Source organism: Triticum dicoccoides, chromosome 1A, assembly GCF_002162155.2.
Source record: "Triticum dicoccoides isolate Atlit2015 ecotype Zavitan chromosome 1A, WEW_v2.0, whole genome shotgun sequence".
Taxonomy (NCBI): Eukaryota; Viridiplantae; Streptophyta; class Magnoliopsida; order Poales; family Poaceae; genus Triticum; species Triticum dicoccoides.
Genome location: NC_041380.1, coordinates 175,538,841 through 175,564,557, shown reverse-complemented (window position 1 = coordinate 175,564,557; position 25,717 = coordinate 175,538,841).

The following is a 25,717-nucleotide window of genomic DNA, read 5'->3' as shown; positions in this document are numbered from 1 at the left end:
GCCCTAGGTCTTCGTGAGCAAGCAAGTTGGATGCACACCCACTAGTTTCTTTTGTTGAGCTTTCATACATTTATAGCTCTAGTGCATCCGTTGCATGGCAGTCCCTACTCACTCACATTGATATCTATTGATGGGCATCTCCATAGCCCATTGATACGCCTAGTTGATGTGAGAATATCTTCTCCTTTTTGTCTTCTCCACAACCACCATTCAATTCCACCTATAGTGCTATGTCCATGGCTCACGCTCATGTATTGCGTGAAGATTGAGAAAGTTTTGAAAAAGTTAGAGTATGAAACAATTGCTTGGCTTGTCATCGGGGTTGTGCATGATTTAAATATTTTGTGTGGTGAAGATAGAGCATAGCCGGACTATATGATTTTGTAGGGATAACTTTCTTTGGCCATGTTATTTTGAGAAGACATAATTGCTTTGTTAGTATGCTTGAAGTATTATTATTTTTATGTCAATATAAACTTTTGTCTTGAATCTGTCTAATGTGAATATTCATACCACAATTAAGAAGATTTGCATTGAAATTATGCCAAGTAGCACTCCGCATCAAAAATTCTCTTTTTATCATTTACCTACTCGAGGACGAGCAGGAATTATGCTTTGGGATGCCTGATACGTCTCCAACGTATCTATAATTTTTGATTGCTCCATGCTATATTATCTACTATTTTGGACTATATTGGGCTTTATTTTCCACTTTTATATTATTTTTGGGACTAACCTATTAACCGGAGGCCCAGCCCAGAATTGTTGTTTTTTTGCCTATTTCATTGTTTCGGAGAAACAGAATATCAAACGGAGTCCAAACGGAATAAAATCTTCGGGAACGTGATTTTGTCACCGAACGTGATCCAGGAGACTTGGACCCTACTGCAAGGGATCAAAGAGGAGGTCACCAGGGTGGGGAGCGCCCCCCCCTAGGGCGCGCCCCCCTACCTCGTGGGCCCCTCGGTGCTCCACCGACATACTCCTTCCTCCTATATATACCTACGTACCCCCAAACGATCAGAAGAGGAACCAAAAACCTAATTCCACCGCTGCAACTTTCTGTATCCACGAGATCCCATCTTGGGGCCTGTTCCGGAGCTCCACCGAAAGAGGGCCGTCATCACGGAGGACTTCTACATCATCATAGCCCCTCTGATGAAGTGTGATTAGTTTACCTCAGACCTTTGGGTCCATGGTTAGTAGCTAGATGGCTTCTTCCCTCTCTTTGAATTTCAATACAAAGTTCTCCCCCTCTCTTGAAGAGATCTATTCGATGTAATCTTCTTTTTGCGGTGTGTTTGTTGAGATTTATGAATTGTGGGTTTATGATCAAGTCTATCTATGAATAATATTTGAATCTTCTCTTAATTCTTTTATGCATGATTGGTTATCTTTGCAAGTCTCTTCGAATTATCCGTTTGGTTTGGCCAACTAGATTGTTAGTTCTTGGCATGGGAGAAGTGCTTAGCTTTGGGTTCGATCTTGCGGTGTCCTTTCCCAGGGACAGAAGGGGCAGCAAGGCACGTATTGCATCGTTGCCATCGAGGATAACAAGATGGGGTTTATTTCATATTGCATGAATTTATCTCTCTACATCATGTCATCTTGCTGAAGGCGTTACTCTGTTTTTAACTTAATACTCTATATGCATGCTGGATAGCGGTCAATGAATGGAGTAATAGTAGTAGATGCAGAATCGTTTCGGTCTACTTTTCACGGACATGATGCCTATATACATGATCATGCCTAGATATTCTCATAACTATGCTCAATTCTGTCAATTGCTCAAAAGTAATTTGTTCACCCACCGTAGAATACTTATGCTCTTGAGAGAAGCCATTAGTGAAACCTATGGCCCCCAGGTCTATTCTCATCATATCAATCTCCATCACTTTACTCTTGCTTTGCTTTTTACTTTGCCTTTACTTCTTAATTTGCATCTTTATACCAAAAATACCAAAAATATTATATCTATTAGATCTGACTCTCGTAAGTGACCGTGAAGGGATTGAAAACCCCTAATCGCGTTGGTTGCGAGTAGCTATCGTTTTGTGCAGGTACGAGGGACTTGAGCGTGGCCTCCTACTAGATTGATACCTTGGTTCTCAAAAACTGAGGGAAATACTTACGCTACTCTGCTGCATCATCCCTTCCTCTTCGGGGAAAACCAATGCAAGCTCAAGACGTAGCAGGGGGGCACCCCATAGACACAACAATTGATCTGTTTGATCTTTTAGCCATGTGCGGTGCCCCCCTCCACCATAGTCCACCTCGATAATATTGTAGCGGTGCTTAGGCGAAGCCCTGCGTCGGTAGAACATCAACCTCGTCACCACGCCTTCATGCTGAAAAAACTCTCCCTCAACACTCAGCTGGATCGGAGTTCGAGGGACGTCATCGGGCTGAACGCGTGCTGAACTCGGAGGTGCCGTACGTTCGGTACTTGATCGTTCGGATCGTGAAGACGTATGACTACATCAATGGCGTTATGCTAACGCTTCCTCTTTCGGTCTATGAGGGTACATGAACAACACTCTCCCCTCTTGTTGCTATGCATCACCATGAGCTTGCGTGTGCGTAGGAATTTTTTTGAAATTACTACGTTCCCCAACAGTGGTATCAAAGCCAGGTTTTATGCATAGATGTCATATGCACGAGTAGAACACAAGTGAGTTGTGGGCGATATAAGTCATACTGCTTACCAGCATGTCATACTTTGGTTCGGCGGTATTGTTGGATGAAGCGGCCCGAACCGACATTACGCGTACGCTTACGCGAGACTGGTTCTACCGACGTGCTTTGCACACAGGTGGCTGGCGGGTGTCAGTTTCTCCAACTTTAGTTGAACCAAGTGTGGCTATGCCCGGTCCTTGCGAAGGTTAAAACAGCACCAACTTGAAAAACTATCGTTGTGGTTTTGATGCGTAGGTAAAAACGGTTCTTGCTAAGCCCGTAGCAGCCACGTAAAACTTGCAACAACAAAGTAGAGGACGTCTAACTTGTTTTTGCAGGGCATGTTGTGATGTGATATGTTCAAGACATGATGCTAAATTTTATTGTATGAGATGATCATGTTTTGTAACCGAGTTATCGGCAACTGGCAGGAGCCATATGGTTGTTGCTTTATTGTATGCAATGCAATCGCCCTATAATGCTTTACTGTATCACTAAGCGGTAGCGATAGTCGTGGAAGCATAAGATTGGCGAGACGACAACGATGCTATGATGGAGATCAAGGTGTCGCGCCGGTGACGTTGGTGATCATGACGGTGCTTCGGAGATGGAGATCACAAGCACAAGATGATGATGGCCATATCATATCACTTATATTGATTGATTGCATGTGATGTTTATCTTTTATGCATCTTATCTTTCTTTGATTGACGGTAGCATTATAAGATGATCTCTCACTAAATTTCAAGATAAAAGTGTTCTCGCTGAGTATGCACCGTTGCCAAAGTTCGTCGTGCCTATACACCATGTGATGATCGGGTATGATAAGCTCTACGTCCATCTACAACGGGTGCAAGCCAGTTTTGCACACACAGAATACTCAGGTTAAACTTGACGAGCCTAGCATATGCAGATATGGCCTCGGAACACTGAGACCGAAAGGTCAAGCATGAATCATATAGTAGATATGATCAACATAGTGATGTGCACCATTGAAAACTACTCCATTTCACGTGATGATCGGTTATGGTTTAGTTGATTTGGATCACGTGATCACTTAGAAGATAAGAGGGATGTCTTTCTAAGTGGGTGTTCTTAAGTAATATGATTAATTGAACTTAAATTTATCATGAACTTAGTACCTGATAGTATCTTGCTTGTCTATGTTTGATTGTAGATAGATGGCCCGTGCCGTTGTTCCATTAAATTTTAATGCATTCCTTGAGAAAGCAAAGTTGAAAGATGATGGTAGCAATTACACGGACTGGGTCCATAACTTGAGGATTATCCTCATTGCTGCTCAGAAGAATTACGTCCTGGAAGCACCACTGAGTGCCAGGCCTGCTACTGATGCAACTGCAGACGTTAAGAACGCCTGGCAGAGCAAAGCTGATGACTACTCGATAGTTCAGTGTGCCATACTTTATGGCTTAGAACCGGTACTTCAACAACGTTTTGAATGTCATGGAGCATATGAGATGTTCCAGGAGTTGAAGTTAATATTTCAAGCAAATGCCCGGATTGAGAGATATGAAGTTTCCAATAAGTTCTACAGCTGAAATATGGAGGAGAATAGTTCTATCAGTGAGCATATACTCAGAATGTCTAGGTACCATAATCACTTCACTCAGCTGGGAGTTAATCTTCCGGTTGATAGTGTCATTGACAGAGTTCTTCAATCACTGCCACCAAGCTACAAAAGCTTCATGATGAACTATAATATGCAAGGGATGAATAAGACAATTCTCGAGCTCTTCGCAACGCCAAAAGCTGCGGAGGTAGAAATCAAGAAGGAGCATCAAGTGTTGATGGTCAATAAGACCACCAGTTTCAAGAAAAGGGGTAAAGGGAAGAAGAAGGGGAACTTCAAGAAGAATAGCAAGCAAGTTGCTGCTCAGGAGAAGAAACCCAAGTCTAGACCTAAGCCTGAGACTGAGTGCTTCTACTGCAAGCAGACTGGTCACTGGAAGCGGAACTGCCCCAAGTATTTGGCAGATAAGAAGGATGGCATGTGATATACATGTTATTGATGTGTACCTCACTAGAGCTCGCAGTAGCACCTGGGTATTTGATACTGGTTCTGTTGCTAATATTTTCAACTCGAAACAGGGACTACGGATTAAGCGAACACTGGCAAAGGACGAGGTGACGATGCGCATGGGAAATGGTTCCAATGTCGATGTGATCGCAGTCGGCACGCTACCTCTACATCTACCTTCGGGATTAGTATTAGACCTAAATAATTGTTATTTGGTGCCAGCGTTGAGCATGAACATTATATCTGGATCTTGTTTGATGCGAGACGGTTATTCATTTAAATCAGAGAATAATGGTTGTTCTATTTATATGAGTAATATCTTTTATGGTCATGCACCCTTGAAGAGTGGTCTATTTTTGATGAAGCTCGATAGTAGTGATACACATATTCATAATGTTGAAGCCAAAAGATGCAGAGTTGATAATGATAGTGCAACTTATTTGTGGCACTGCCATTTAGGTCATATCGGTATAAAGCGCATGAAGAAACTCCATACTGATGGACTTTTGGAACCACTTGATTATGAATCACTTGGTACTTGCGAACCGTGCCTCATGGGAAAGATGATTAAAACGTCGTTCTCTAGTACTATGGAGAGAGCAACAGATTTGTTGGAAATCATACGTACAGATGTATGTGGTCCAATGAATGTTGAGGCTCGTGGCGGATATCATTATTTTCTCACCTTCACAGATGATTTAAGCAGATATGGGTATATCTACTTAATGATAAGTCTGAAACATTTGAAAAGTTCAAAGAATTTCAGAGTGAAGTTGAAAATCATCGTACCAAGAACATAAAGTTTCTACGATCTGATCGTGGAGGAGAATATTTGAGTTACGAGTTTGGTCTACATTTGAAACAATGAGGAATAGTTTCGCAACTCATGCCACCCGGTACACCACAGCGTAATGGTGTGTCCGAACGTCGTAATCTTACTTTACTAGATATGGTGCGATCTATGATGTCTCTTAAAGATTTACCGCTATGATTTTGGGGTTATGCTTTAGAGACGGACGCATTCACATTAAATAGGGCACCATCGAAATCCGTTGAGACGACGCCTTATGAACTGTGGTTTGGCAAGAAACCAAAGTTGTTGTTTCTGAAAGTTTGGGGCTGCGAGGCTTATGTGAAAAAGCTTCAACCTGATAAGCTCGAACCCAAATCAGAGAAATGTGTCTTCATAGGATACCCAAAGGAGACTGTTGGGTATACCTTCTATCACAGATCCGAAGGCAAGACATTCATTGCTAAGAATGGATCCTTTCTAGAGAAAGAGTTTCTCTCGAAAGAAGTGAGTGGGAGGAAAGTGGAACTTGATGAGGTAACTATACCTGCTCCAATATTGGAAAGTAGTTCATCAGAGAAACCGGTTTCTGTGACGCCTACACCAATTAGTGAGGAAGTTAATGATGATGATCATGGAACTTCAGATCAAGTTACTACTGAACCTCGTAGATCAACCAGAGTAAGATCCGCACCAGAGTGGTACGGTAATCCTGTTCTGCAATTCATGCTACTAGATCATGATGAACCTACAAACTATGAAGAAGCGATGGTGAGCCCAGATTCCGTAAAATGGCTTGAGGCCATGAAATCTGAGATGGGATCCATGTATGAGAACAAAGTATGGACTTTGGTTGACTTGCCCGATGATTGGCAAGCAATTGAGAATAAATGGATCTTCAAGAAGAAGACTGACGCTGACGGTAATGTTACTATCTATAAAGCTCGACTTGTTGCAAAAGGTTTTCGACAAGTTCAAGGGATTGACTATGATGAGACCTTCTCACCCGTAGCAATGCTTAAGTCTGTCCAAATCATGTTAGCAATTGCCGCATTTTATGATTATGAAATTTGGCAAATGGATGTAAAAACTGCATTCCTGAATGGATTTCTGGAAGAAGATTTGTATATGATGCAACCAGAAGGTTTTGTCGATCCAAAGGGAGCTAACAAAGTGTGCAAGCTCCAGCGATCCATTTATGGACTGGTGCAAGCCTCTCGGAGTTGGAATAAACGCTTTGATAGTGTGATCAAAGCATTTGGTTTTATACAGACTTTTGGAAAAGCATGTATTTACAAGAAAGTGAGTGGGAGCTCTGTAGCATTTATGATATTATATGTGGATGACATATTGCTATTTGGAAATGATATAGAATTTCTGGATAGCATAAAGGGATACTTGAATAAGAGTTTTTCAATGAAAGACCTCGGTGAAGCTGCTTACATATTGGGAATCAAGATCTATAGATATAGATCAATACGCTTAATTGGACTTTCACAAAGCACATACCTTGACAAAGTTTTGAAGAATTTCAAAATGGATCAAGCAAAGAAAGGGTTCTTGCCTGTGTTATAAGGTGTGAAGTTGAGTAAGACTCAATGCCTGACCACTGCAGAAGATAGAGAGAAAATGAAAGATGTTCCCTATGCTTCAGCCATAGGCTCTATCATGTATGCAATGCTGTGTACCAGACCTGATGTGTGCCTTGCTATAAGTCTAGCAGGGAGGTACCAAAGTAATCCAGGAGTGGATCACTGGACAGCGGTCAACAACATCCTGAAATACCTGAAAAGGACTAAGGATATGTTTCTCATTTATGGAGGTGACAAAGAGCTCATCATAAACGGTTATGTTGATGCAAGCTTTGACACTGATCCGGATGATCCTAAATCGCAAACCGGATACGTGTTTACATTAAATGGTGGAGCTGTCAGTTGGTGCAGTTCTAAACAAAGCGTTGTGCCGGGATCTACATGTGAAGCGAAGTACATAGTTGCTTCGGAAGGAGCAAATGAAGGAGTCTGGATGAAGGAGTTCATATCCGATATAGGTGTCATACCCAGTGCATCGGGTCCAATGAAAATCTTTTGTGACAATACTGGTGCAATTGCCTTAGCAAAGGAATCCAGATTTCACAAGAGAACCAAGCACATTAAAAGACGCTTCAACTCCATCCAGGATCAAGTCCACGTGGGAGACATAGAAATTTGCAAGATACATACGGAACTGGGACTGGGAGGAAAATACAGGGAAATGTATACTGGGTTCGAAAATATAGAAGTGCCATGCATGGTTATAGTCATGTTATCTCGCAATCGATTCTTCACAGGAAACTACCATGTCATGCATGTTATGTAATCATGTTCTGTCCTCACAAACAAATTCTTCAAGGTAACTAACAGACCATGCATTTGAAGGAAATATGCCCTAGAGACAATAATAAAGTTATTATTTATTTCCTTATATCATGATAAATGTTTATTATTCATGCTAGAATTGTATTATCCGGAAACATAATACATGTGTGAATACATAGACAAACAGATTGTCACTAGTATGCCTCTACTTGACTAGCTCGTTGATCAAAGATGGTTATATTTCCTAACCATAGACATGAGTTGTCATTTGATTAACGGGGTCACATCATTAGGAGAATGATGTGATTGACATGACCCATTCCGTTAGCTTAGCACACGATCGTTTAGTATTCTGCTATTGCTTTCCTCATGACTTATACATGTTCCTATGACTATGAGATTATGCGACTCCCGTTTACCGGAGGAACACTTTGTGTGCTACCAAACGTCACTACATAACTGGGTGATTATAAAGGTGCTCTACAGGTGTCTCCAAAGGTACTTGTTGGGTTGGCGTACTTTGACATTAGTATTTGTCACTCTGATTGTCGGAGAGGTATCTCTGGGCCCTCTCGGTAATGCACATCACTTAAGCCTTGCAAGCATTGCAACTAATGATTTAGTTGCGGGATGATGTATTACGGAACGAGTAAATAGACTTTCCGGTAACGAGATTGAACTAGGTGTTGAGATACCGACGATCGAATCTTGGGCAAGTAACATACCGATGACAAAGGGAACAACGTATGTTGTTATGCGGTTTGACCGATAAAGATCTTCATAGAATATGTGGGAGCCAATATGAGCATCCAGGTTCTGCTATTGGTTATTGACCGGAGACTTGTATCTGTCATGTCTACATAGTTCTCGAACCCGTAGGGTCCACACGCTTAACATTGCGATGACGGTTATATTATGAGTTTATGTGTTTTGATGTACCGAAGGTTGTTCGGAGTCCCGGATGTGACCAAGGACATGACGAGGAGTCTCGAAATGGTTGAGAGATGAAGATTGATATATTGGAAGCCTATTTTTGGATGTTGGAAGTGTTCCGGGTGAAATCAGGATTTTACCGGAGTACCGGGAGGTTACCGGAACCCCCCAGGAGCTTAATGGGCCTATATGGGCCTTAGTGGAAATAGAGGGAAGCAAGGAGAGTGTGGGGCGCCCCCCAAGGCCCAACTAGGAAAGGGGGGAGTCCTACTCGCGGTGGGAGTAGGACTCCTCCTGGCGTGCCCTCTCCCTGGCCGACCGCACCCCCCTCCCTTGCTCCTTTATATACGGTGGCAGGGGGCACCCCATAGACACAACAATTGATCTGTTTGATCTTTTAGCCATGTGCGGTGCCCCCCTCCACCATAGTCCACCTCGATAATACTGTAGCGGTGCTTAGGAGAAGCCCTACGTTGGTAGAACATCAACATCGTCACCACGCCGTTGTGCTGACAAAACTCTCCCTCAACACTCGGCTGGATCGGAGTTCGAGGGACGTCTTCGCGCTGAACGTGTGCTGAACTCGGAGATGACGTACGTTCGGTACTTGATCGGTCGGATCGTGAAGACGTACGACTACATCAACCGCGTTATGCTAACGCTTCCGCTTTCGGTCTACGAGGGTACGTGGACAACACTCTCCCCTCTCGTTGCTATGCATCACCATGATCTTGCGTGTGCGTAGGAATTTTTTTGAAATTACTACGTTCGCCAACAGCATTGTTATATACTCATGTTCTGTGGGCAAAAATTTTGTGAGGATATTATTCTAGCCATTGATTGCTGAAGGGTGAATATAGGTATGTACACATGGTAAGCATTGCAGGATTTCACTACTTCCAAATATAGAGTTCTCCATATGCACATTTACTTCCCTAATGTATGGTTAGATGAAACCAACAGTGTGGTGCATGTTTCTACATCATGAAAATGAGGAAACTAACATGGCCATTGATACACACTCATATTTAGTAGTAGTATATACATTACTGTAAAATAAGGATAATATCCATATATTCCTAACCGTTTGATTATTCGGGGTACAAATTGGCTGTAATGACATGGTCACAATCGTATGAATTAACTCATTCCAAATATAGCTGATTTACGGTGTATTTAATACATTGCCATAGTTCTATTCAAATTCTGCTCAAACAGTGATATGCCAATCATCACAAAAATTTCAAACTATGTCATGGCGTCATCATTAACATGAGACGGAAACAACTTACACGCGCCATCCCAGCAATATGTGGTGCCATTTGCTTTGTCGATCGCGTAGATGATGCCATTGTGTTCAATAGAATCACAGAAGTGTGTATCAGCTTTGACGATGATCCACTGCGAGCCGAGTTGTCTCCAGCTAAATAAGGCACCGGCGTAAAGATAGGCGAGTCCGCGGTCGAACAAGGCAATTAGCTTGAAGTCTGCGCAATTCGCATGTCGTGTGGGCACTTGGCAGATTACAATCTTTTGCAAAACAAGGTCCGTCCAACTGACGTAGTAATCTAGATGACTTGGACCGCGATGGTAATACTCTATATAATCCAACGGAGGAAGGATAATCTCATGGGAGGTCTGGAAGTTCACGAGCACCAACTTTTTACCGTCTTCTCTGAAGGAAGCCATCCAGTGGGAGTTCATGCCGACCCAGTACATACCTGCCAAGAAGTTTCAGGCGATGGTGATCGGATCGATGTCGAGGGAAATGATGTACGGCGACCCACTACATACCTACAAAGAAGTTTCGGCTAATGGAGATTAGATTGAAGTCGAGGGGCATCATGCACGCCTCCGTATCATGGTGAGCCAATCTCGCAAGACCAGATAGCAGCAAGCAGGGTGTCTTGAAAATCTTAGGACTCGCTTCAACGATGGCTGTGTGCATGTCCCTCGAGCATGCAGCCAGCCGCAGGGCGCTCAACATATCCATACACGAACAACAGAGGTCGAGGATGTCACTGGGGAGATTGCTCCAATCGCAGCTCATATGGATGTTGCACGGTTCGCGTTCGGCCATGGTGGAGTTTGGAAGGGGGCTTGATTTACAGGGGAGAAGGATGTCGGTGCTAGAGCGGCTAGCGAGGGAATAGTGGTACCGGGGGAGGAAAGTGAGGCGACGGTACACGGGGGCACAGTGAGATGGAGACGGAGAAGGTGATGGAGATGGAGTGGTGCTTTGGGAGCGGAGAGGGAGACGAGGAGAGCCGCCAATGTGCTGTACAGCGGCGGTGATAGACTGCACAGTGCACAGGGTGAGGCTGACTTTGGTAACCCGAACACGCCGCCTGGACTAGTGTCAGGCGCAGGGTGTTGTCACTTCACTGTGAGGAGCGGATGAATAGTATTTTAACCATCAAGTGTACCATAGTTGTACTACTACTACTAGTAGTAGGAACATGAGTACTCCAGTATTGTATAGCGGAAATAGGTCTCCCGTGCTAGCATACCTGTTCACTTCATCGTTCAGGTATCATCCATATTGCGAGCAGAACCAAATTCTCGTGCATGCCCAATCAACACCCTGCCGCGATGCATGCAGTGGTCATTCTGGTGCATCAAGGACGGCATGCAAATCGTTCCACACTTGAGAAGAGGACAAATGGAAAGGTAGAACGCGGCAGCAGAGGAAGAGAACGCTGGCTAACGAGGCTCGGAGGGGATCGAGCAGGAAGTTAATGCTCCACGCCTAAAGGTTTTGGGAAAACCTGATTTTCATAAGGTGGCTTATACACACCTAAACGGAGGGAGTATTCCTTAACCAGAGAATGTTGTGTCTCCCACTCACGCGCTAAAAAAAACTATGACACATTTTTTTTATAATTTTGCATAGGTCCCACCTATCAGGAAGGATGGGCACGTACACAAACAGGTACGACTCATCAGTCTACCCGCATAGCCTTTTCGTTTAGTCTACCTAGCCGTCTAATCAACTGCCTGCATGCCACTTCTCCCATTTACTTCTCCATCGGGAACCGATTCTCCTTGGCTTCTTCACCTCCCCTTCGTCTTCATTTGCATCCAAACCCCGTATATATGCAAGTCAATCTCCACTCGCACCGAGCTTAACCTGTGAAACAGTGGGCAGGGGGAGAATTAGGAAATGGACATGGAAGTAGTCTTCAGAATGCATTTACTACGTGATCAAACTCATCTTACCTGCTCATCGGAGGAAATCCGAGTGCCCCTAAATGTCGGCATCTCAAGGGGCGTCAACTTGCAACTACGGCCACGCCGCGCTGGAGAGACCCCCAAGGAAACATCCTCGTGCGTTCCATGGAACATCAAGATGCATTTGTATGAGTAGTTTATCTTGTGAGATAAAAGGATGAACGAGGGAAGGCCTCTAGAGATAGAGATGGACACTACTACTACCAATGTGTTGGCCCGTGCGTTGCAATGGAGCCAAAGTAGTAGAATAATACTTGTTCACGTGCTTGAAATACAAACACTCTAGTTTTGATATACATGTGTCAGCAGACATGACAGCTTGTCCATGGAAGATGAACCACGGCGACCATCATGTTTCTTGTTTCTACCACTGCCACACCCACACGCGACTCCCATGACGCCGCTCCAACTCACGGAACGACGTCCCCCGACGTCGACATGGATCCTCTGATGTGGCTATCACTGCCTTGCCCTGCCTTTCCTTCGCTGATAGGTGGGACCCACGCTTATGGGTCCCACATGTCAGTGACAGAATGGTAGGATTGTTCACATCAGGGGATCCTCATCCCCCCGATGTGCCCCTCATCCCTCTCGGCCCCACCGCTCCTCTGCCTTTGTGTTCATGACATGCGGGCCAGCTGAACTGCGGCGACCATCAACTTTCTACCACAGACACACCCGATTGGACGTGGTTGGCCTGCTCCGCTGCTGTGATTCAATCCATACTCCCGCACCATCGAATTTTCATCCAGCGGCTGTGACACATTTCATCCCGGGCATCAATCCTCAGCTGGAGTACTTATGTACTCCCTCCGGTCCTTTTTACTCTGCACATTGGATTTGCCGAAAGTCAAACTTTGCTAAGTTTGACCAAATTTATATTAGAAATTATTAGCATCTATAATATCTAATAAATATAATATGAAAATATATTCCAAGATGAATCTAATGATATTGGTGTTGTTATGTGAATGCTTATAATTTTTTATATAAACTTGGTCAAAGTTGGATGAGATTGACTTCGGACAAACCTAATATGCAGAGTAAAAAGGACCGGAGGGAGTACTACAGGTGGCAAAATCTGGTGGAATGTAAGGTTAGGCAAGTTTGATTAACTTAGGTGAGTGTTTGGTTCAAGCCACACCTTAGGCAAGCCACACTAAGGCCCCACATGACATACACACACAAAATGTGGCAAGATTCCCTTAGGCTTGCCAACTTGTTTCTCTCGTTTTGAAGAACTAATAACTTCGCCTAAGCTTAGTTGTGCCGTGCATGTACCTACTAGTAGTTGTATAGTGGTAGTACTAGTAATATAGTATTAGGAGTACAAACTTGGTACTAGTAGGAGTAGTACTAGTACGGAATGCTCCTGCTCTATCAACGAGCCCCGTCTGACACCAAATTTCTTGGGTTCTGTGCTACAGCTAGATCTTCCCCTCGTTTCTATTTTCCAACCCAGCGGCGGGCGGGGTGTCAGTTTGCTCAACGGTAGTCCCACATGAAAGTGAAAATGCTAGGCAACATGCCTTCCCTAAGCTATGTGTCATGCCAGACGGGCCGTGTTGTACTCTCGATTCCCGGCATGTGGGGGTGCGACGCGAACGCGGCAGGCCTTTTCCTTTTACCAGCAATGTGCCCGTGTGTTGTGACAAATCCAAAGTAGTAGAATAGTAGTATTCATTCACAAACTTGAAAGAAATCACTATTGTTTTGATATACTCCTAATATATTACTCCCTCCGTACCTAAATATTTGTCTTTTTTGAGATTTCAAATGGACTATCACATACGGATTATATAGACATATTCTAGTGTTTCTAGCAGGATGCCCGCGCGTTGCACGAAGTTGATGGAAAAGGTAAGCACAACTTATAAATTGACGGATGGAGTACTAGTTACAGTGATGCATATAATTAAGCAAAGGGATCGCACATGTCGGTATTGACTGGAACGAGAATGCAACAACACAATAAGAATTAAGGCCACGATGATGTGATCGTAGTGGTGGTTACAGAAGGCAACAAGAAAGATGGATCCACGAACGTACGACCTCCTCCTCCTCAACTTAGTGCACCGGGCCACCGACCGGCGGCTAAGGAGTGGCGGCTTTTGTGGCGAGGTCGAGGTGCTTCTCAGCAAAGGCATCCCAGGCTTCCAGCCGATTGAGGAAGGCCAACGTCGTAGCATCCTCACTGGCCTTGTAGATACCTATGTACACGATTTCCTCTTACATGTGGATGTGTAGGTCGACGAATTCTTGCAGGGCGAGGCGCCTCACGGCGAGCGCGACCTCCAGGTGGACATTCTTCATGGCGTCAGCGGGTAGTCGCAGGGCCACCAGTGCTTGAAAGAGGTTCCGGCCATGGAGTCCAATTAGGGTGGCAGGCAATGAGGAGCCCGGGCGCGTGGGATGGAGGAGTATGGCGATGTCGTCCGCGAGGTTCTTGAGGACGGTGAACTTGTTGCTGGTGGCAATGATCATCTGGTCCAACTGAGAGTCATAGTTGGCGTCGAAGGCGGCCATCCACCAGCCGGTCTCCAACACCGTCTGGAGATGATCCTCGGCGCCATGGGTCGTGGACCATCTGGCCTAGCCGCTAGCCGCTCACAAGCATCACAACCATAGGTCTGGAGTGAGCTCTTTTGCGCTTAGTGTAGGTGCTTAGGAAAATGCCTAGGTGCATGCGATGTGGTAGATGCATTGGAATGGAGGGGCGCCTTTATATGAGGGCAATGAGGGCAAACTGCATTGCATTCACATTGTGTAGACTCTTTTCTCGGACCTCCTCCCATTACTTCCCTCATGCATTAATTGAAGGAGGATGCACTGGCCGTTCAACATATCGGGAACCGCTACTCCCTCCCTCGTCTGCATTAAAGCCGTATCGGGAACTGCGTCGCCCGCTGTCAAATTGAATAATCCCTCCGTCTAGGTGAGTATTAAGCCATCTTATGAAAACCAAATGGTAAACACATAGGTGTGGTGCATTAACTCTCACGTTGTTTCTTATTTTTTGACATAAATAGAGGAATCAACCAAGCAGTGATGTGAGGCTTGTATGCTTTTAATGACTTGAGACTATCAAACATGACATGTAGTGGTTAGTTCGTTGCACAAGAACAAATACATCCCACGTCAGCACACATGCATCTTTATATAGCATCACATCCAATGGCTATAAAATATGAATGAGACCAAATTATATCTCATCTAGATGAGTTCTAGCAAAACTATATTAATAATACTTAGTACTCCTGCGCCATGTATCATATATTAGTATCATGTAGTACTTTATTTATTTAAGAGGTATCCAGATGGCACTGCACCACCAAGAAAAGAGGGTAACATCAAAATTATGGACTACTTTTTTGAGTATGTTGGTAAGGTCCGGTCATAGTCACTTGTTGAAATCTCTAAAAAGACAAATACTCCCTCCGACCGGAAATACTTGTCATCAAAATGGATAAAAGGAAATGTATCTAGATGTATTTTAGTTTTAGATACATCTCTTTTTATCCATTTTGAAACAGAGTTGGTGATGATGGTGTGCGTGTCATCCTGCAATATAAGTCGTCGGACTTATATCTAACGGATAGGAAAGAAACTATGGCAATTTTGCAAAAGTATACCCACATGTCTCTCCATGTTCGAAAACAAGGCCTTCCCTCATTCAACCTTTTCTCTCACAAGATAAACTACTCATACAAATGCATCTTGATGTTCCGTGCACATGAGTCCGGTAAAAACAAGGCACACTGGGTTCAGCGTCATCGTCACTACAACTATGCGCGCGCGAGAAGTCTACATATAGAGGGGGCTACTGAGCGAGGCACCAAGACACACTGTTTGAGAGAGAAACCAATTGACAGATTATGATCAGATTGAGTTGTCACCCTTCTACTGTCATTGTTGGGGGGAGGGAGAGAAAGACGTATCGAGAGTGTGCGCGGTAGGCACAGAGGCACAACTAGCGTGTGTGTGTGTGTGTTTGAAAGAGGAGTAGATATATTATTATCAAGATCGATGTGCCACCCTACTCCTTCGGTGCCGGGTAGTGTGTGTGTGTGTGTGTGTATGTTTGAGAGAGAAGCCAGTCGATAGATTAGTATCAAGATCGAGGTGTCACCCTACTCCTTCGGTGTTGGGAAGTGTGGGTGTGGGTGTGTGGGGGGGGGGCAGTGACACTCACATATCTCTACTCTTATAAAAACAGAGTTGGTGATGATGGTGTTCCCGCCATCCTGCAATATAGGCCATTCGATTTATATCCGACGGACAGGAAGGAAACTATGGCAATTTTGCAAAAAGATACCCACACCCCTCTCCGCATTTGCAAATAAGGCATTCCCCCATTCATCATTTTGTCCCACAAGATAAACTTCTCATACAAATGCATCTTGATGTTCCGTGCAACGCATGGGCATCTTGCTAGTAGGGAGAAGGAGTTTGTGTGACACATATCTACCTATATTAAGGGATAGGTAGATAGCATATGTGTGAGAGACATTATTATACTTTGAGACATTAGTGGTTGTGGGTGGGCGGAATTAAAGGGGTGGGCGTGTTAGACATAGAGAGCGTGTGTGTTTCTGTGTGAGAGACTTGTAGGACGGGGTAGAATGACGAATTTAACCCTGACGGAGGGAGAGAAATACATGAAGTGCGCGTGTGTGATTCTGATGCCCACAGGGAAATGAGATATGTATGCGTGTGAGAGAGATTGCACAATTCATTCACGTATCACTATCTAGCGATCGTGGGCGTGCATCGCTTGAACATAAGTCAATATCTACTTCGTATCGTGGCCCAAGGTACAATATCGATTCAACGCTATAAAGATTGGACACTCACATATCACATTTTTTCTATTTAAATAAACCTTTTCAGTTGTGCATGCCAAAGTTACAGTGATGTTTCTTCAAACAACCAATGTAGCTATCATGTACATGCACCATTGTTACTCTTGCATTCAAATTCATTAGTCTTGGATGATTTAAGTTTCTATTTTGAAGTAATATATGTAATATTCATATATGAATTCAACGGGTACGCAATTTATCAAATGGAGGCTATGTAATCATATGAGGTAACAGTTTTAAGTAGCAGACTACAATATCCATTTCTTTTTGTGCGCCTCTACACTAACAAGTCAATGCATTATGTTTAAAGTAAATAACCAATGGCACTAAATTATCTATTTACACGAGAAATACATAGGCTGAGCGTTTGACCCTTTTTTGTGAACGTGACACTACACCCGTACTATTGGCTGCGCCCGTGTGAATGTCCAAGTTATCGGCACATCATCCCGAGTTATTGTCTTTTTTTCTCGGGTGGACTTCACACCAGTTATTAACTGCTGACACGTGCCCCGTGTACACAGTCTAGCATGACCTTCCCGCTAGCACGGTCCAAAATTAGTTGAAACTAGATACGAACGATCCCGCGGGCGGCAAAATCTCCCACCTCCTTCTAAAATTTCCGCCACCTTAGTATTTAGCATGCGAAATCCCCCTTTTGTCCTTGGTGCACGGAGACCAACAGTTACAATACCGCCCTCATCTACATGATAGGTCGGGGCTGCTTTGGTAACTTCCGGTTCCCCCACTACACGACACCCCCATTTCCCCTCCCCCTCCCGCAAAAATACTAACTCCATAGCACCAGAGCATCTTACATCACGCCGTCCGTACTTCATCGCCCTTTCTCCCCTCCCCTCTCGAAACCCTAGACTACCCATCCATCGGCGTACCATAGCCCATTCACTGCCAGCGGTGTCCACCTCGCCGGATCTGCTTCTCCGGCCGCATCTACCCCTCCCACCTCCCCTAGAAACAAGTAGACTGCTCATCCACCACTGTACCACAGCCCATTCAGTGTCGGCCTTGTCCACGGCGCCGGATCTGCTTCGCCGGTACTCTCGTCAACCATCGCGCATCTGCAGCGGCTCATTCGTACTCCCCACCGGAGACGCTTCATCCATACCCCCCGGAGCCGCCCCACCGGCGCCCCCGTCGATGGCCTCTGATCCTCTTCGCCGACACCTTCCTCAACCCTACCGGAGCCGCTTCGCCGACACCATCGTCAACCCTACCGGAGTAGCTTCACCTATACCAGTCTCAACCCTACCAGGGCCGCTTTGCCAACTCACAAGTCCACGACCTCAGATCCGCTTCCTCGCACCCTCATCCAACCTACCAGAGCAGCTTCTGATGCCCCGTCCATAGCCGCAGATCCGCATCATCGACACCACCCTTAACCCAACCACCGGAGCAGCTTCTGACGCCCCATCCACGGCCGCAGATCCGCATCGTCGATACCATCCTTAACCCAACCACCGGAGCAGCTTCTGACGCCCCGTCCACGGCCGCAGATCCGCGTTGTCGACATCATCCTTAACCCAACCACCAGAGCAGCTTCACCTACGCCCTCGTCCACGGCCACAGATCCGCTTCGCTCACACTGTAGTCCACCCTACCGGAGCCGCTCCACAAACACCCTACTCGACGGTTCTAGATCTCCTTACCGGACCCCGATAGACAGCGCAGCGTCATCACCCTTGACGTTTCTAACCTAATTCCCACCGTCTGGAGAGATGCCAAGCACCCACCACAGCCTAGGTACTTGTCACCTTTAAACCCGTCCAGCATCACCTGCCTGATGTACTTCAAATATACTAACCGGTCGCTGTTACATGTTATGCAGCTGGCAAAAACTACAAGGATGATGTTTCTTCTGGATCTAATAGCTTGGCCAACCAAGATCCTGGACTGAGGCATTGCTATGATCTTGTAAGCGCGTCTCTCTCTCTCTCTCTTGTATTGTTCTGTGCCTGCCAGCGTGCTTTGCTAGGATTTTCGACCAGTAATCCCTATGTGCAAACAATGACTTCTACTACTGGCTGCTAAATTAGATATGTGATGTCATACATGATACTACCTCGTACCTTCGTTCCTAACTATAAGTCTTTCTAGAGATTCCACTATAGGCTACATACGGAGAAAAATGAGTGAATCTACACTCGAAAATGCATCTATATACATATGTATGTGCTCCATATTGGAATCTCTACAAAGACATATATTTAGGAATAGGGGCAGTACATTACACAAAATCATAGGTGGCATGTAGGAATTCCAGTGCACTACATTAGGCTCCCTTAGAGTGCCTGCTAGTCCAGCATACAGAGTCATGGCTAGTTTATGGTACGCACACAATCGTTAATTAGTGGTTTAAATATGCGCAAGGGATATGCAATGTTGTATCATGTAGAGATGTCTGAAATTAGCTGTGTCAACTTGCAGATAGGGTTACACAATGAAAAAGTACAAGATGTATGTGGCAATTTCATGGAACATCGCAAAAAAAGGAGAGGCAGCGGTGAGCCTATACAGTGTGCTATGGTACGTCACTCCTTCATTGCAATCATCGTGACATGTTATTTGTATGCCAGTTCTATTAGCCAAGTTTCTTAGGGACAATTATTATGAGTTATCCTAAGAAAATAAGCACCTGTGAATATAAGCTCCATGTAATAAGCCAACCAGTTCTTTTCATTGCGTTTTCAGCTTATCTTTGGTATGATCAGTGGAAAGTCTAGATTGCATTATATTTTTTTCATTTTTCTGCCCATATGGAAATTAATTTGACTTGCAAACATCACAAATTGAACCCAGTGCAGTAATTAATATGATAGGAAACAGACCATCACTATTTGCTCAAAATGCAAATACAAAGATACCATCTACTTGGCACAATCTACTTTGGTCAATGTTTTCCATAGAGATCCCATTGCCTAATTTAAACAAAGAATGCATGACCCACATTTAAATGAAGAACGATTATTTATTGAAATTCGATGGTCCAAGTGGCTGGTTATTATCGTATAGCAGCACCACCTGAAAGCATCATATAGCAGCAGTAGCAGCTCATAGCAACTCATCATACAGCAGCAGCAGTCTGCAATTCATCATATACCAGCAGCAGCTCATAGCAATTCATCATCATACATGGCATAACCTAACCCGCAATTCAACTGTGCGTGCAATGATGAATCACTCATGTCTGCTATCTGTACATTTAGACATCATCATACATGGCATAACCTAATACATGTGCATTCCATTGTAGAATCTGGAATATGCAATGTTTATGTTAGTTCATATGTTGCACATGATGTTTAAATGCCCCTTAAATCTGTTCAATTGATGGTCTTTAAGCCTCCTTCTTTGCTTCTTTTCTTGATATGTAAGATTTGCTCACACATCTGTTCAATTGCTTGTTTGCATCAGCCAGCCATACTAGGACTGTTTATTTTGATTACTTGCTATTCTTGACCTAACACTCTAACAGAGCTTATCAACGATTTAAACACTAAGGGCTGCTGTAGTGGGGCCTTGTCTAACTCATAGGTGACACAAAGGTTTGGCTATACACTACAGTAGGCTCTCTAAGAGTACCTGGAGATCCAGTTTGAAGATATGCCTAGTTTTTACATAGTGCAGACATAGTAACCATGAAGGTTTGCGGCATGGCCCTTACCGAATGATTATGGATTGGAATTGGAATGTGTTGATGTTCTCGAGCAACAACTAGAGGTGGCAAGACAACGTGTACATGATTGTCAACGTATAATCAACAAGTTGAGACTGGACATGCAGGTATTAGATGAGGGAGTCAAAAAATGAAACAAGACACTGAGGTAACCATGAAGGAATTGGAGATTTTGCAGACTGAAATTTATGCTATCTGAATCCGGCCAATCCTATTTTCTGAAGAGATTATAGTTCTAATGGAGTTAAGTTGATGCACGTCCATGATGTATGAGCTGTATTTGCCCAGTGTATGTAATTTGCTGTTTGTGTATGCTTTATTATCACCTGTGCCGAACCATAATGCCCCGTGGGTATAATCGGCTGTAATTTCTTTATTGCATAGTGTATGATTATTCTACCTTTCTATGCCTTGATCTCTTTGTTGTATAGTGTATGCTTTTTAGAGGTGATAGTATTGAGTAGGATAATTCTTTGAATATGCTATATCGTTCAAACAGGGGCTAACTCGCCCAACCATGGCCCTTCACGGGCCGTCGGATCCATGGGCCTTCTACATATCGTAGGATCCATGGGCCTTCTACGTCTCGTAGGATCCATGGGCTGCCGACTCATTTATGGGTCTTGTACGGGCCTTTAATGGGCCGTAGACGGGGCTTTAATGGAAATCGTACGTTTTATGGGCTGACCTTAACGGGCCGTTAATAGGCCGTATTTGGTGATGCTAGGAAAATGGCCCAATAGACTAATGGTCCACAAACGGGCCGACTGTAACGACGGGCTGAATTTGGCCCACAAGCAGAAAATGACAGTAATGGGCCGTAAGTAACCGAATGCTGCAAATGAGCCCAAGAATAAATGGGCCCTTAGAAGTCTGAAAGTTAACTTGGGCTGCAAAGGGCCCAACGGAATAACGGGCCGTTAATGGGTATAAAGTGATACACTGTTCATTACGGGCCAGTTTCACCACGGGCCGTTAATGGGTGTAAAGTAATACACTGTTCATTACGGGCCAGTTTCAGCACGGGCCGCTAATGGGCCAAGAGTTACAAAGGGCCTCATATGGGCCGAAAGACGTCATGGGCTATACATGGGCCAGAAGTGAAAACGGGCTAGAATCATATTGGATGGCCCAGATGATGCTACTGGGCCTAATTCAGATAGGGCGTAACGGGCCTTGGGTTAGCGGGCTGTAAATGGGCTATATGCGAACAGGCCATTAATAGGCTTTCCATGGGCCGGCCCGCCAGCTTTGACCAAGTCAAACGGGCCGGCCTTTTCACAGGAATGGGCCACTGTTGGGTCGTGCCACGTGTCAACGTATCATAGGCGCCTTCTGTCCAGTGAGCGGATGACATCTGTCCCAACGATGAGCCGACACGTGTTTCCTCTAGCCAATGATGATTTTACATGTGGAAAATCCCCATTGGTCGGGGCTGTTCACGGGTTATCGGATCCAAAACCCGACCCGATAGCTTAACGGCATTCCGTTATGGTGGATGCCATGTGTCGGTCACCCTTGACGAAAGCACTTCTATGACGCGTGATTTATCGTCATGGAAGTGGACACTTCCATGATGATAATTTTGGTAATGTCATGGAACACTTCTACGACAGCACAGGTATGACTATCTTGATTTTGTCATAAATTTGTCATGGATGTACATGCATGACAAAAAACGCGACCTACTGTGACAAACACGTATCATCACGGAAGTGTATTTTTTTGTAGCTAGATGGCTTCTTCTCTCTTTTTGGAGCTCACTACAATGTTCTCCCCCTCTCTTGTGCAGATCTATTCGATGTAATCTTCTTTTTGCGGTGTGTTTGTTGAGGCCGATGAATTGTGGGTTTATGATCAAGATTATCTATGAACAATATTCGAATCTTCTCTGAATTCATTTATGTATGATTGGTTATCTTTGCAAGTCTCTTCGAATTATCAGTTTGGTTTGGCCTACCAGATTGATCTTTCTTGCAATGGGAGAAGTGCTTAGCTTTGGGTTCAATCTTGCAGTGTCCTTTCCCAGTGAAATTAGGGGCATCAAGGCATGCATTGTATTGTTGCCATTGAGGATAACAAGATGGGGTTTTTATCATATTGCATGAATTTATCCCTCTACATCATGTCATCTTGCTTAAGGCGTTACTCTGTTTTCAAGAACTTAATACTCTAGATGCATGCTGGATAGCGGTCGATGAGTGGAGTAATAGTAGTAGATGCATGCAGGAGTCGGTCTAGTTGTCTCGGACGTGATGCCTATATACATGATCATACCTAGATATTCTCATAACTATGCTCAATTTTGTCAATTGCTCAACAGTAATTCGTTCACCCACCATAAAATACTTATGCTCTTGAGAGAAGCCACTAGTGAAACCTATGGTCCCCGGGTCTATCTTCATCATATTAATCTTCCAATACTTAGTTATTTCCTTTGCTTTTTTACTTTGCTTTTATTTTACTTTGCATCTTTATCATAAAAATACCAAAAATAGTATCTTATCATATCTATCAGATCTCACTCTCGTAAGTGACCGTGAAGGGATTGACAACCTCTTATCGCGTTGGTTGCGAGGAGTTATTTGTTTTGTGCAGGTACGAGGGACTTGCATGCAGCCTCCTACTGGATTGATACCTTGGTTCTCAAAAACTGAGGGAAATACTTATGCTACATTGCTGCATCATCCTTTCCTCTTCAAGGAAATCCAACGCAGTGCTCAAGAGGTAGCACCATCACAATAATCATCATAAGTACCAACTTTGTTCTCATCATAATCAATTGAAACCTCTTCCAAGATAGTGGAATCATTACTAAATAAAGTCATGACCTCTACAAATCCACTTTCATCAATATCACCATCATAGATAGGAGGCATGCTATCATCATAATAAGTTTTCTCATCAAAACTTGGGAGACTAAAAATATCATCTTCATCAAACATAGCATCCCCAAGCTTGGGACAAACATTAATTGCAGCAAATACATTCTCAAACATGTCATTCTCATCAAACATAGCATCCCCAAGCTTGGGCCTTTTCATATCATAAGCATAATCACTCTCATCATTAATAGTATGGATAGCACCAATAGTATAACAATTATCATCATCACAATGAGAAATAGGAGCAACATCATTTGGGAGGGATACCTTTTTACCTTTGCTTCTCCGTCTTTTCTTTTTCTTCTTCACATCATGTGTGGGTTTAATCCTCTTTTCAGAGATCCTTATGTAACACCCACGATGCGGCTATATCTCCCACGTGTCAGAGCACGACTTAGAGGCATAACCGCATAGTAGGCATGTCACAAGAGGGGTAATCTTTACACATCCCATGTACTGAATAAGAATGGGATAAAGAGTTGGCTTACAATCGCCACTTCACACAATACATAAATATATAGCATACATCATCCAGAATACAATCAAGGTCCGACTACGGAACCATCATAAAAGAAAGACACCCCAAATGCTAGATCCCTGATCGTCCCAACTGGGCTCCACTACTGATCAAAAGGAAACGAGACACCACAACGAAAAGGTCTTCATCGAGCTCCCACTTGAGCTAGGTTGCGCCACCTGCACTGGTATCATCGGCACCTGCAACTGTTTGGAAGTATCTGTGAGTCACGGGGACTTAGCAATCTCACACCCTCGCGATCAAGACTATTTAAGCTTAAAGGTAGGAAAGGGGTACTGAGGTGGAGCTGCAGCAAGCACTAAGCATATATGGTGGCTAACATATGCAAAATAAGAGCGAGAAGAGAAGCAAATCACGGTCGTGAACTAGAAGTGATCAAGAAGTGATCCTGAAACTACTTACGCACAAACATAACTCCAAAACCGTGTTCACTTCCCGGACTCCGCCGAAAAGAGACCATCATGGCTACACACGCGGTTGATTCATTTTAAATAAGTTAAGTGTCAAGTTATCTACAACCAGATATTAACAAATTCCCATCTGCCCATAAGCGGGCACGGCTTTTGAAAGTTCAAAGACCTGCAGGGGTGTCCCAACTTAGCCCATCACAAGCTCTCACGGTCAAGAAGGATATTCCTTCTCCCGGGAAGACCCGATCAGTCTCGGAATCCCGGTTACAAGACATTTCGACAATGGTAAAACAAGACCAGCAAAGCCGCCTGATGTGCCGACATCCTGATAGGAGATTCACATATCTCGTTCTCAGGGCAACACCGGATTGTCCAAGATTCCGGTAGGCTAGCCCAGAGTTGCCCCTGGTGGCCACCGGCGGCTGACAGGTTCGGACCAACACTTAGACAAGCACTGGCCCGGGGGGGTTAAAATAAACATGACCCTTGAGTCTGCAGAACCCAAGGGAAAAATGCTAGGTGGCAAATGGTAAAACCAAGGTTGGGCCTTGCTGGAGGAGTTTTATTCAAAGCGAACTATCAAGGGGTTCCCATAACACCCAACCGCGTAAGGAACGCAAAATCAAGGAACATAACACCGGTATGACGGAAACTAGGGCGGCAAGAGTGGAACAAAACACCAGGCATAAGGCCAAGCCTTCCACCCTTTACCAAGTATATAGATGCATTAAAGTAAACAAGATATAATAATGATATCCCAACAATATCCATGTTCCAACATGGAACAAACTTCATCTTCACCTGCAACTAGCAACACTATAAGAGGGGCTGAGCAAAAGCGGTAACATAGCCAAACAACGGTTTGCTAGGAAAGGTGGGTTAGAGGCTTGACATGGCAAAATGGGAGGCATGATAAAGCAAGTGGTAGGTATCGCGGCATAGCAATAGAGAGAGCATCTAGCAAGCAAAGATAGAAGTGATTTCGAGGGTATGGTCATCTTACCTGAAATCCCGCAAGGAAGAAGAACGAGTCCATGAGGAAGACAAACGGACGTAGTCAAACGGATCCTCACAAACGCGACATTGTCGGAACTAACCCGAATAAGCAACACCGAAAAGGAGCAAACAACATGGTAAACAACCATCACATAAACATGGCATGATGCACAACCAAGCATGATGCATGTCCGTTTTAAATATGCATGGCATGGCAAAGTGCACAAACAAAACTACAAGTTAAGTGGAGCCCAATATGCAACGAGTTGCATATTGATGGAACACCACATCAATTATTTAGTTCACT